The 11060-nt window shown below is 43.6% G+C and overlaps 1 long non-coding RNA gene across 1 annotated transcript; it reads left to right on the top strand.

The window, feature by feature from the left end:
* Window positions 1–227: 227 nt before the first annotated feature.
* Window positions 228–10839, top strand: LOC114621793. The gene is made up of 4 exons (XR_003711477.1): window positions 228–390; window positions 1042–1102; window positions 6272–6345; window positions 10601–10839. It is a non-coding gene; the product is annotated as an uncharacterized LOC114621793 (long non-coding RNA).
* The last annotated feature ends 221 nt before the right edge of the window (window positions 10840–11060 follow it).

The raw sequence follows: 11060 nt of genomic DNA, 5'->3' as shown, positions 1-11060 counted from the left end.
TTCTTGGCTCCATTTATACCCAGAATCTTATTCATTTCTTTTAGATTTTTAAAAAAATTTATTGGAGCATAGGGTTTGAAGTCAAGTCTTAATGAACTGGGGTTTGGTGCTATCCGCTGCTGGTGGGGATATTTCCTTTGTAGTCTCTGTATTACTGTGGGGTTTCTTGCTCCTTGGTTTTTAGTTTGTCTAGGGTTTTTGATCGTTTCAAAGAATCAATTCTGTTTTTCATTGATTCTTTGTATTGCCTTTGTTTTTGAGGCCTAAAGAACACTTGCAATTTGGAGAAACAAAATAAACATTATCCCAAGGTTTCTATGAATATGCTTGTTGCCACAGAGGAGACAGCATGGGTGAAAACATAAAATTAACAGACAACTCAGCAAAACGGTAATGTCCTGTGTGCTATGAAAATTTTAAATGTGACAGAAAGTTGTTTTTGCATGATAGTAGCAAGAATACACAACAGTACCTTGTAAGGAAGCAAGGAGTAAATTATATGGAAAAATTATTCTAAAACTAACCAAAATAACGTAGGCTAGAAGTCAATTAAATGCCTCACAGTGAATTGGTATTTTTAAAGGCATCTGACTAGTGGATACCAAAATTAATAGGAAAGTAAAGGACCAAGAATTGCCAAAGCTACTGTAAAGCGCAGGCTGGACTGGCACATGCCAGGCAGTACAGAAGCTTCTCTATAATGGTTACCAACTAGAGCTTGGTTTGCAGTGTTGACGCAGGGAGAGGCAACAGAGCTGGTGACCAGCAGAAACAGGAGAGACCCTGGTACAAACTGAAGCTTGTCATTTGAGGTAGCTTTGTAAATTAACTCTGGGGGAGAGGGGCAAAAGAAAAAGGACTGTATCACAAATATGCTTGGAGTAACTCTCCATTTGCAAAAGATATCACTTAAATGGCTGCCTTGCTCCATAGAAAATAATGGCTAGCATGGATGGAGTGCTCACTCCACCTCAGACAGGGACTCGTCTAGAGATGTTTTCTGTGTCAGCTTGACTCTCACTCGGCTCCCTTTCTATACAGAATGTGTCTAGCCACTCCGGAGGAAATGCACAGCAGGACTTGCTTGTCACCTGGACAGCTGGTAAGCCCTTGTTCTCTATAGTGCTCTCTGCAGCATCCTGGTAAAGAGTATGAAATACAAGGTCCTACTGTTGTAAATGAACCCCAAAACTCCAGAGGCTGCACTGAGGATGGAGCAGCCCTGGACTTGAGCCCCCATCCCCCACCCCAACCCCACACCAGCACTGCAAACATAGAACAAAGCAAAGGGCCACAACCTTAAACCCTAAGAAGCCATTTCAGACAACATGGATATGGATGTCATATTGTGTACTGGCCGGTTTTGTGTGTCAACTTGACACAAGCTGGAGTTATTGCAGAGAAAGGAGCCTCCCTTGAGGAAATGCCTCCATGAGATCCAGCTGTAAGGCATTTTCTCAATTAGTGATCAAGGGTGGAGGGCACATTGTGGGTTGTGCCATCCCTGGGCTGGTAGTCTTGGGTTCTATAAGAAAGCAAGCTGAGCAAGTCAGGGGAAGCAAGCCAGTAAGTAACATCCCTCCATGGCCTCTGCATCAGCTCCTGCCTCCTGACCTGCTTGAGTTCCAGTCCTGACTTCCTTTGGTGATGAACAGCAATGTGGAAGTGTAAGCTGAATAAACCCTTTCCTCCCCAACTTGCTTCTTGGTTATGATTTTTGTGCAGGAATAGAAACCCTGACTAAGACCTATTACAACCAGAAGACAATGGGTGTGCCTTGGAAGGAGGCGGGATTGGGTCTGGGAGGCAGAACTGTGTCTGGGAGGGGGTTTTATGGCTTTCTGTGTTATTTTTACTGTGATCAATATGGACAAAGTCGTACCTATTTCAATCTTGTTGGTGAATACATGTGTGGTTCTTTTTCCCATATCTTTAACACTTCATAAGTGTTTGCATTTTACAAAATGAATGCAAAACATGCCATATTAAAGAGTAGGATGGAGACCAAGGAGTGTAGTGCTCTGGAGACTCCCTCAGGCATGTCTTCATGAGGCAGCAGGTGCTTGAGAACCAGACTCACATTTTTCTAATTTCCCTCTCCTTGATAAACATTAAAACTAACAAAGCCACCGGCAACGGCCAGTCTATTCTCAGAAACCATCATCAGATCCTGTTTTTATCTGTCATCTGAAGCTTCCATTGCCTTGTGCATGGGAAGTCTCAAAGACTAGCATAGCCCGAGCCATTTGTAAAGTGTCATTAACCCATTGTAAACCAAGTTAAGCCACGTTCATTTAAAACGCCTGTCAGGTGATGGCTGAGTATGAAATTGATTTCTTGGATGCAGCGTTAGAAGATGTCTCTCCCTTCCCTCCTGGAAGGCGCTAAAATAGATGGCATAGCTTCTGCTGACAGTGCTGTAAAATGTTCCCCTAGGCTTTGTTTGCTCTGCAAGGCAGTTGCTCTTGCTGGGCTAATTCCTCTGCTGGCTGCCTTTGGCTGACCTTGGGCACTCTCTGTTTATCCCACTGAGAGGAGTTTCTATGTTAGGAACTGCTGGCTCTTAAGCTCTTGGCAATCTCCTCCTGACAGTGTTTGCCTTGTATGCATTCCGAAGTCCTTGGATGGAGTGGTCACCACAGGCTGCTCCCACCTAGGTTTCTTTTGCTTTGAAATTCACAGTCTGAACCAGAAGTAAGTGGAAACTGGGTAGCTTCAAACACACTTCCCATTTTCCTTAATTTCCCAGGTGTATCAAATGGGTTATCATTCCTCTCAACTCTTCCTCCCTAAGAAGACTGTCAGTTCTTTGGGGTCCATCCCTTGGGGGCTCCTTTTGTCTGGTCATTTTTCTTAGGAAGCCTCCACCCTAGTGCTCCAGAAAGAAATCTTCCAGCCATTGAAGTTCAAAACACCTCGCACTTTCAGAGCCTGAGTCCCTACCCCTCCCTCCTCCCTGTGGAGACAGTAGCTCCCTGTGGAGACAGGGTTTGACTGTCTTCTCACTCTGAATCTTTGGAGTACCAGATAGGTCCCAGCTGCTTCTGAGTTTGTCTTCTCGATTTCCAGTCAAGTATATGAGCTTGAGGAGAAGGCTTTTCAAATCCCAGAAGAAAGAAATGTAAGGGGTTTCAGCGGTTGTGTGTGTGTGTGGGGGGGTGGGGAGGTGGGTGTTGAATTTATCATCTGGCAACAACAAAGAATTGAATGACCAGGAAAGACAGAAAAAAGGGAAAGTTCCAGCCTTCTGCGCTTGGGATGGGAGAAGTCTAAGGCTGGTTCTGTGGGTTCATACCAATTTTGCTTGCAGTTTTCTGGGAACAAGAAGCAGCCATCTCAGGAAGCCTGCCTACATTTTCTCTACCTATCTGGCTCCAACTGCAGAGGTAGCTTATTATTCATGTTCTCAAGTTTGGGAATAGACAGGTGAGAATAAAAATAATGTTTCTATTATGGGACATATGGGCAGATTAGAGAAGCAAGTAGTGAAATAAAAGGAAAATACGTATCCATCAGTGTGTGCAATGAACACGTAGAAAACACAGAGGGAGGCACCCCAGCTCAAAGTCCTGACTTCAGAATTTTCAGGCACCAGAAGTGGGTACTTGGGTGTAACCAGCAAAGCTCTGGGAGCCCAAGGCCAGCCCCAATCAGAATCAGGGATTAAAACGTCTACAAGGACAGGACAAGCCTCTGGAGGCTCCGGGCAGCTCAGTAGACACTGGTCTCCTGTGAACCTCAACACACGTGAGCCAATATACTAACAACAAGGGATCCTTCTGATGACCATGTCTTCCACCAGGACCTCCTGCCTCTGGCTTGGCACTGACCTTGGTGACCCTTGGATGTCTTGAACCCTGGTTGACCTGACCAAGCATAACTGAGGCTATGGCTAGCTAGCCTCTACCGCACCCATGGAGCATCTACTGCAGAGCTAGAGTCCACTCCCTGTCCTATCCCACCAGTGAATGTGAACGCGGTGGCCTGCTGGGCACTAGGAAGCTTGTTGTACCTCTACCTACTGTCTATGAGTGAACGCAAGTCTCTGGATATTGATGGCATCTCTTAGACCTTTCGGTTGGATTTGTTTGCAGTGAATTGTTTCCTTTCCCCTGATGTGAGAACAATAAACTCTCCATGTGCAAAAGAAACACTCCACTGTAGGGGTTTGTCTGGCGCTGCTTGTATTCAAATGCTAAATTCTGTACCTCAAGATCTGGTCGCTCCGAGACAAGCAGATATATACCAGCTTTTGTTGTGTAAACCTTAATTTAAAACTATTGGTTGAATAAAGATGACCTACAGTCTGTAGCTGGGCAGAGGAGTGGTAGGTGGTAGGCAGGACTTTGGTTCCTGAGCTTGGGGTCTGAGGCCAAAGAGAATGAGGAGGAAGAAAGATGAGGTTGTCATGGGGTAGGTGGATCCTGAGTGCATGGCTGTGAGGGCCAGCTGCTGGAGTAGGAGTGACCCGGTGGAACATAGGAAGTGATGTCTCAGGGTTACTGACAAGAAAGTAGACAAAAGTAGATAGCAGATTGATATCTGCCCGGCTCTAATGCTTTAAGGTTTATTATAAATATAAAGGCCCATGCATTTTATTTGGGAACTAAATGATCTAAGGTGGGGTAGAAACCCCCAAATAATATTTACCACACCACCTGACTGTCTGTCAGTCTGTGTTGTATAAGTTATGCTTTAGGCTGTGTGTGTGTATATTGTATGCGAGTGTAGGTACATGCATGCATGATTCACATGTGGAAATCAGAGGACAATTTAGGGGGGAATAGATTTTCACTTTGGGTTCCAGGGATGGAGCTCAGAGGTCAGAGGTCAGGCTTGTGCAGTTTTTACCTGTTGAGCCATCTCGCTGGCCCCAATTATTGCCTTTTAAATTTATTTATATTTTTTTGAAAGGGTCTCACTGTGTAGCTAGCTACAGCCAGCCTGGAAGCCACTGCGTTACCCAGGCTGGCTTCCAAGTCAAATCAATCTTTCTGCCAAGTGCTTGGATCACAGGTGCACGGCATTACATTCATTTTAACTTTGTTTTCTTGGGTTTTTTTTTTGTTTGTTTGTTTGTCTATTTTTTTAACAACAGTATGAAACTCTAGACCAATCTGTGGGAAGTAGGTGATCTAGGTAGAAAATCTGGGTCACAGACAGAAATGAGAGAGCTGGGACCAATAGTGGCAGCAGAACAGAGCTAAGCTGTGGTAGGCATGCCCCTGCTTTTGAAGAGTGGTCATTCCTCAACTCCAGGAATATGCAGATTGTTAATAAACGGCAAAGGAAACATTCCAACAGTTCTAAAGTCTTCCCATTTCTTAAAGCAACAGCCACAGTATCTAAACCTGCTTCGAGCAACTCTTTGCTCTCTGTCTCTCCTTACCCTTTCATTAGCGACACTAGCATTGACAGGAGAACTCTACATTTTAGTCTCCTTTATACTTGGGGTCTCCCACTCCATTAAAGTCCTCGCTAGGTGCCATAGCTTTACAAGAAACTAGATTTTAATGTGACTCCACCCATTCTGGCGTTCAGATGCTATGGAGAATGAAATGGAAACACTTGCCTTGAAATATTCACATTCATTTGTGCAGTTTGTATTTGTATTTTGTATCAGTTGATTTCTCCTTTATTTTTTGACGTAGAATATGTTTTCATTCTGAACTTTTCCTTCTGTACACTGTATTATAGATAGAAGCACATGATAAATATTCATGACTTGGTAGCAAATCCAATATGGATGATGGTTTACAATATTTCTGTAGGTCAAATAAGTCCTCAGTTTACAGCATTGCATGCATTGTTCTGAGCATTGCATGTGACCCTCCAGAGCGTTGACTGATTGCAAGAAGAGTTGCTGAGGCAAGTGGGTATCCTATTAATGAATACCTGTAAGTTTCAGATGAAAACAATCATGTCTATTCACCTTCTGCCTATGATAACCAGAGCCATGTATCCACCGGCGTCGTCTCTGAAGCTTCTAACTCACACTTGTGTTGTGGAGTGAGAAGAATCCATTTTCATTTTGACTTGTGTTTTCCTTGGTCACTGGGACACTAAGCACCCCTTTCCCCTGTAATTTTAAAGATGGCTTACATTTCTCCTTTCTCATTTCATTCTTTATATGCGCGGGCAGTTCATCTGTGAATCCTTTGAACACTGTTTGCTCTCTGTAGAGTTCTAGGAAAACAACTCTTGTTATTTTATTAGAGAATTCTTCTAGGACTTAAAATTATATTTCTATATCCTGTGTTCTGTCTTACAGACTTTAAAGTTTACTGAACTTATCAAACGCATAGGCAGCTTGCCCAACACTGTGTAATGTAGAGTTCACATCAGGTAAGAATCTCTCTTGGGCATATGGGCTCTACCTTTGAATACAGATCTGTTCTACAGCCCTATTGGCATTTTTTGCTTCTCATCTCCTGTTTTGATATTTTAAAGTTCAAAATATGTCTTGACATTTAGTAGGATAAGAATTCTCCTGGTTTTTGTTTTCAAAGTTGTCTTGGTTATTCTTTACATTTCTTGAAATTTTAAAATAATTTAAGTCACTGAAGAAGTTCCATGGGCCTCTCTCCTCCTTTGCTCATGGTAAACATCTCTGCATGAGAATCCCCTCTTCACCACAGTTACCAAATGTATTTGGGTTATGAACCTCAAAAACTTCAGCTTTTCTGGGTATAGAATTATAAACCAATTAAATCTTCCAATAGTTAGATGTTTCCTCTAGTTGAATTTCACCACTTTTCTTTTTTACTGGATACGTTGAAATGTTTCTAAATGTACACAGAATGGGATTTTTATTGTGTACTTTTAATTATTTTTAAGCTTGACAGACAACTTTATTTTGACAGCTCAACATCTTGAATTAGAAATGAGGGTATACACACAAAACCAAATAAATACAAATTTCTTTGTGTATACATTTGTACACACAGAGGTTATTCTTGACTCTGCCCACTGACAGTTTCTTAGGACACTGATTATATCAATAGGAGCATCTACCGTATTCCCATATCTTCACGTTTAAATGAATTTTGAGCAATAAGAATCAAGTGAGGGAATTATTTTTACTCTTGGTACAGTGATTTCAGTTCCCTCTTGGCTGAGTCCATCACTGTCAGAGTCACCGCGATGAGACAGAAATTCTTGGTGCCAAGGGCATGGTAGCTAGAAGACAGGAAGAGAGAGAGAGAGAGAGAGAGAGAGAGAGAGAGAGAGAGAGAGAGAAGTATTCCCCAAAGGAAAGGTCCCAGTGACCCATTTTCTTCCAGTAAGCTCCACCCAAGAGTTCATTTAGCTCTAAACCTATTCAGTGGACTGACTCATTGATAAAGTTCATGGCTATATAACCCATTCACAGACTTTTCACTACTCAGCCAGCTGGGAATCAAGGCTTTCAAGCAAGCCTTTTGGAATATACTTTATATCTAAATCATAACATTCCCCAAAGGAAAGAAATGCTCAAACCATGGGGTCTCACAGAGCCTGGGCCACCTACCAGGAAGCAGGCAGGAGCAGGACCTATGCCCCCTACATATTGTAGTAAATGTGCAGCTTCGTCTTCCTGTGAGTCCCCTACCAAGTGGAGTGGAGGCTGTTTTGGTCTCTGTTCCCTGCCATTGGATTTACTTATCCCTACTTGGACTGCCTGGTTGGGCCTCACTGGGAGAGGATGTGCCTAGTCCTGCTGGGACTAAATGCCCCAGAGTACGTTGGTACCCAAGGGGACACCCCTTCTCTAAGGAGAAAGGGAGGAGGGAATGGGGGTGGGGTGGAGATTTGTGAGGGTGAGGCTGGGAAGAAAGGAGGGAGGAGGGATGTAATCAGGATGTAAAGTGAATTAAAAACAGGAAAAAAAGGAAAAAGAAAAGAAAAAAGAGAAAAGAAATGCTCAAAGAATGATGTCATAAAATGACATAAAAATCAACTAGAAAAGTTCTCACCCTCCAGTCAAATCCAATGGTAATTTGAGTGCCTAAATAACTGATTGTTATTTTTAACCCACAAGTGGAATCATAAGAACCCATAAAGACTACAAATCTACCTCAAAAATGAAAATTAAAAGGTGGATGAATAAGTTAGGAATGTCCTTACTGACAGAAGAATGGTAGTACCACATACAGAAGTCATATGCTCAGAAGGTCACCACTGTGACCTTCTGTCAAGTTTTAGTCAAGAATCAACACTGGTTAAAAAAATTAAAAAGTGATCAAGGTTAGCATGAGCATGACACAGATGTCATGTGTCTCCACATGATGTAGAGAGAATGAACAATGTTGTGTCTGCGACATGTACCCCAACCGGACTTGAATCCAACCAGAAAGCAGCTGCAGGAAGCCCCAGGCTGCGTGGCCATGACAGAGGGCCATTGCTCTTCAAAAGCATAAGAACCAAGGTAAAAAATGAATGCGGAGTCCTTTGAATTCATGGAGTATGAAGATCCAGGGCACAGTGCAATCCATCTTGGATCCAGGAGGAGGGAAAATGGAGAGTGTGACTTAGATATTAGGACAGGGTAGAGAGCACTTGCTTAGCATGTGTGAGGCCCTCAGCTTATTCCTCGGAACTACCAAACTAGACAAGGAAAGCCCTCATAGTATGAATTCTTTGATAGGAGACATTGTATTCTTGTTTTATAAGGAAGCATTCTTAACTTGAAGAAATGTCCATTAACATAATGTAACAAAACATAAGGGAGCATCATCTTGGCAACTTACTCTCCAAGTTCAGAAAGCCAAGTGTAGTGGCATACCCTCCCTTAGGATTCCAGCACTCAGGAGACGAAGGCGAGAAGGTTATGGGTTCAAGGGTGGCCTTTGAGATCCTGTCTCAAAATGGGTGGGACGTGCCTCTGCCTCTTAAGTGCATGCCCCTGAATTTGATACAGGGTGGGGAAAAATGGAAGTTCACAATGCATTGATACATGGGTGGTGGAAGGAGACTATGAGAGCATGGTGTAAGCCTAAGATTATTTTAAAACAAACAGTGAAGATGGATTCCTATAATATACATCGTTGGCAAAGGTCCCCTGTCTAGGCACAACAAGCCAAAATATGGACATGGTGACATTCCCGGCACAAGCTGATGGCCAGAGGCGGAATTACATGATGTCCCCCTGACACTGAAGGATGGAGTCGGCTTAACAAAGGCCAGCTTTCAGAGTTAAGATCACCATATAGACCCTGGCAGAGCAAGGATAGGGTTTGAACAAAGACGTAGCTCTGGCATTTGCCCCCTGAAGACAGGCAGACAAATGCCTTGTAATCCGGTCTCACTTTATAACAAAGGAGATCCCAGAAAAGTCTCAGATCAGGCAAGCCTGCTTCGGAAAGCTCAACTATTAAGTTTACGTGTCACCGAGTCAAGACCACGTCCAAATTTAACCAAGGCTTTCCCAGACTCCAGGGTGCGCCACAAAGTGAAGTTCTAATGAAACTCCCCCGTGGTGTTTCAGGACACCGAGGAAGCAAAGCAAGGCCTTGAGGACAAGTCACGCTAGTGAGTCCTCCTTGAAGCAAACAGAAATGGTGGGTGGGCTGTCCTTAGGGGAAGCCAGCAAGATGGATACATTTTTTTTATTTTTTTTCTTTTGCATCCAGTGACAGAGTTTTACATAAACAGGAAATGGAGTTGTTGAAGTTTTCTCATTACTGGAAATGTGGACATGATTGAAGAAAGATGTTCACTGATTGTTTTTCCCTTGGGCTCTGAGAAAAGAAAATTATTTTCGGCTTGTGTCCTGTGACTTTTTATTGTCCATAAAGGGCTGCTGCTGATGTAGGTTGGTGTTTATAAGGCAGTCAGTTTTATAAAGTCCTCTTTCACTTTCTTTGCCTTGACTCTGTCAAAACAACCGAGTTCAGCTTCCGAAGAAGCCAAGGGCTCTGTGGGAACCAGCGGCAGTTGACCCCATAAAACCCTTCTGACCCAATTCTTCCCTCAGTGGCTCCTGCTCTTTCTACCCCGTGTTCTGTCTCCTCACGCCTGTATTCATTTACTGTGTCCAGGCATTTGTTCAAGGGCTCACTTAAGTACAGCTACAAAGCATTTACAGAGCACCTACAGTTGGTCACTACTGCTGGGGACCCATTACAGAGGAGAGGGAAGGAAGCACAGACCCTGTAGTGGACTTTCTCATACTTACACAACCCAAGAGAGAGAATAATTCCCTGTTCAGTACTCGTTAGATTCTTAAGTTCTACAAACCCGAGTAGGTGAGAGCATTCAGGCTGGTCTCTTTCCCCAGTAGGCATTATAAAGGAAGGAAGAGATGGAGGGAAGTGGGGTGGTTGGGACTGGCATGGGGGAGGGGCCACTTACCTAAAACTTGAGGTGAGCTCAGTGAGGTCTGGACAACGAAACAAGAAAGGCATAGTCCAGGCAAGGAGGACAGACAGGGTAGGTACAATGGACCAGGGAAGTGGTCGGCTGCTCTGGGAGAGGGCAGGCTGATAATAAATTCAAAAGTTGTTTTACAATTGCCATCCATGGTTCCATATTGACATTATAAAGACTTTGACACTAAGACCTGGCCTCTCTTCTCTCCTCTCTATTCCCTGATTTCATGCCCCACCTTTCCCTCTAACAGGTTGCAGACAGTAGATGTTGGTACCAGCCCCGAACTCAGTGATGTCACATCCAAGTGACTCCTACATCGTTGCCAAGGCAACCACCGTATACTCCCAGAATCCACCTGGCTACCTTACCTTTACCTGGGAAAAGACTATGTCACCGCCTATATAAATAGGCAGAACTGTCTGACCTCTCTCTCCCGCCCCCCCATCTTCTTCCGCTTCTCTCTCCACATTTGCCCTCTGCCCTAATAAACCCCCCCCTTGTGGAACCGTTTAGTCTGGTGTGATCTGTTCTAAGCTACGCAGGCCAAAGTCTTACAGTAGACACACTGTGTGATATTATTAAAGGTTTTACACCATTATACCACAACCTGGAAATTAGCTTATCTAAATAAGGCACAAGGTTACTCCAGATCATGACTGTCCCCTTTGCTATATTGACCGGTTCCTTTGTGATTTGATAGCATAGGGATC

The sequence above is a fragment of the Grammomys surdaster genome, unplaced genomic scaffold (assembly GCF_004785775.1).
Source record: "Grammomys surdaster isolate TR1022 unplaced genomic scaffold, NIH_TR_1.0 185, whole genome shotgun sequence".
Classification (NCBI taxonomy): domain Eukaryota; kingdom Metazoa; phylum Chordata; class Mammalia; order Rodentia; family Muridae; genus Grammomys; species Grammomys surdaster.
This window is presented reverse-complemented; position numbering and strand designations above follow the sequence as displayed.